Here is a 3,282-nt window from a genome sequence, read left to right as displayed (position 1 = left end):
AAGAAAATACACACACACACACACACACACACACACACACACACACACAAACAAACAAAGCATATGAGTCGTATGAGTTATTACTTTGTTTGCCATTATTGCAGTGCAGCAGCATGGCACTGCAATACCAAGTTAATAGTTTTGATAAATGCACTATAAATGTTTAAGATTAAAGTGTCTACCGAAGTCCTGATATTCATTATGTTTTTGTTTATTTGTCACATCAACAATCATATTTTTAAATTATCCACCTTTGTAAATAACTGTATGACATAAAACACGCAGGGTAACCTTCTAAAGGTCAAATGTAGTTATTTTTAAAATGTACTTTTAAAATTTCATTTTTGTAACATCTCATTGTCAGTCGGGCCAACATTTTGGTCCACCTGAGTTTTTTTTTTTTTTTTTAAATCTGAGTGATTACTTAGAGCAGTTTTGCCATTTACTTAACGGTAATGTATTCCAGTGAGAGCTTTCTTCTAATTAAGAAATGCTGCATTTTCATCCGATTCACCCTTCATCTTGATTGTCCTCTGGGAACTCCAAAAATTTCAGTAAAAAAAGAAAGAGTTTCAAACTGATTAATTAAATCCTTTGGAATGTATTTATTAATTCTGTAGCATTTCATATCATGAATCCATTCATTTTCACGTTTTCACGAACAATATTGTAAACTTCGTTTGAAAAGACAGTGATTACATGAGTCATTTTGGTGCTCTTTGTTTCCTATTTCCATGGTTGGCCAGTATGGCCACTGAATATTGTAATCAGTGCGATTAAAGCAGAGTATTTCTCTTGTACATTTTACAACGACAGCAATACAATTAACAGCTCCTGCATTTTATGTTCAGTCATAGCTTGCCAAAACTAATGTCTAAAACCTCCCTTACACTTTGTCCCTGCACCACTTGGCTGGCACTATGCTCAAAAAATCAGCGTGATCTCTTTGTGAGAGGTCCTTTTGTGATGCTAAGGCTGCCATTCTCATTCTCCCTGGATTCCTCGTCACGCACCTGAGCATGCCACATATCAGTTTTTCATTGACAGTTGATGACAGGCTTTTTATAGCACTGATGGCCTTTTTTATAATAATAATCTAAATGTAGGCCAATCACTTGCACACATCATATCCCTATTGAAGTGTTTTGTACATGATAATTGATAGAAAGAAAGATGAACAGGTTAAGTTAAAAATGTAAGGCGCATTGATCAAAATACATTGCCAACAAAAATTGAGCCTTTTTATGTTTGTAATGCACTTTCCTTACAATACTATTAATTAGAGTTTAAACACCTGCAATCTGTACGATGCTACATTTTGTCATTTTGTTTGGTCATCATGGTTTAGAGCTTTCAACAGTCAACGTTCTCAGAACTTTGGCTAATATTCTGGCAAGGTTCTTTCAAAGTTATGAACAGACATTTTTACAATAACATTCACAAAATGTCAATTTACAGCTATTTACTATCTGGTCTTTAATAACATGTTTTAAATCTTAAAATGTTGGCACAAAAACATTACTTAGACATCATTTATGGAATGTTTTTGTGAAACATTTTAGAGAACATTCAAGAGTAACATTCCCAAAATGTTTGCAAAATAATAAAATGGAACATTCCCCTTAATGTTGTCTTTAATGTTCACATAATGAAAAAAAAAGTTTTTTAAATATGTAAAAAACTGGATGTTTTGAACATTCAGAGATTATTCAGAAATAATGTGTTCATAACATAATGGGAACATTAGCAAAACGTTTTTTTTAAACAGATTTTTGTTAGTGAGGGAATCAAATATTATTGATTTTCAGTTCCACAAGGAAATGTATGAAAAGCAATCAGTCTGTTGGAGCTTCAAGAAAACACCAGGCATGTGTTCTCAGTGTTGTGACATTTCTTAATTTAATTTCTTAATTTTTTTATAGTTGTATTTTTTGTATTAAATTTATAATGATAATTTGGATACAAATGTACAACAATAAAAATGTGAAATGTGAACTCGTGTGAAAAAAAAAACTGGAATGTCAGTTGAAAAGGCCTGCTCATGTGTTAAATATTGTTAAATATGTATAGGGGAGACTTGGGGTTGTTGTCAAAAGGGCTCAACCTCAGTATGATTTTGAGTCAAAGTCCCAAATAAACAAATGTGTACTTTCTTCAACAGTTGTTTTGTATGTTGTTTTTAAATACCCATTTCAAAACCGTCTTAAATTAGAATACATTTTTGAATTCTGAAATCATCATAGTTTTGCAATATATATCTGTAGGGGGAACAACTGAACACCATAAAACTGTACTGACAAACAATGTTTTTAATATTGTTTTATATCATTATAATATATTTGAACTGAAAACAAAGTATGTTCTCAGGACAGAAGTATTGTAAACAATATACATTCAATAATGCTATAGCCTAAATCAATAGTTTCATATTTTCACACTTACCTTTTAATTTTTTGCTGTTTTGTTAATTTTGTATCTCATTATTGTTTTACCTGCTGAAAAGCCTATATTAGGATGCTTAGTAGCAGTTTTTATTTATTCTATTTTTTTTTATACAGAGACATTTGTATTCTATATAATGTGACCAACACACTGTATGTTAATAAATTATATCAATATTTACAGTTTATTCTCTCCAAGTAGGCCTATGCTCTTCCTACAAATCAAGAGCCCTGAAAAAAAAGTCCATTTTGAGCTTAAAAGGTGTTTAAGCCATATATTTATAAAGCAAGGTATATAAAGGGGAGTGTTTGTTTGCATCTAATGCTGCGTTCAAGTCCTCCTGGGACGTTCGTACTCACGAGTTGACAAGTCGTAATTACGACGTCAGGTGCGTTCAAGTCAGTTTAGTCGGCACAAGATGGCGGTGTACCTCCTTTTAATAAATTACAAAAAAATACAACAGTGTCTGTATTTTTTTTACTTGGATTTCAGCTACATAACAAGAACATGACCAATTTAAGTTTATAGGACAACTAAACTATCAATTTAAACAAAAATTTACTGTCAACTACAGATGTTGCATCCATCGATTCTGCCCATAAACTGTATAAAAACATGGACGTAGTGTCCGTGACGTCACCCGGATTGACTCCCTTTTGCAGCCAGCCTCTAGCGGCCAGTTGACCAATTACAGTTTAAGTCACTTCCGTGTTGGCTTCACGAGAGAGAGAGTGGGAGGGAAGTTGCCGCTTGATTCCACCATGTTTCTCTTTGACACGCCCCCAACTCGGAAACTCGGGGCTTAAAGGGGTCATATGATGCGATTTCAATTTTTCTTTT

This window comes from Sinocyclocheilus anshuiensis, unplaced genomic scaffold (assembly GCF_001515605.1).
Source record: "Sinocyclocheilus anshuiensis isolate Anshui unplaced genomic scaffold, SAMN03320099.WGS_v1.1 scaffold179, whole genome shotgun sequence".
Classification (NCBI taxonomy): domain Eukaryota; kingdom Metazoa; phylum Chordata; class Actinopteri; order Cypriniformes; family Cyprinidae; genus Sinocyclocheilus; species Sinocyclocheilus anshuiensis.
The sequence above is the reverse complement of the archived record's forward strand: the minus strand, read 5'-3'. Positions refer to the sequence as shown.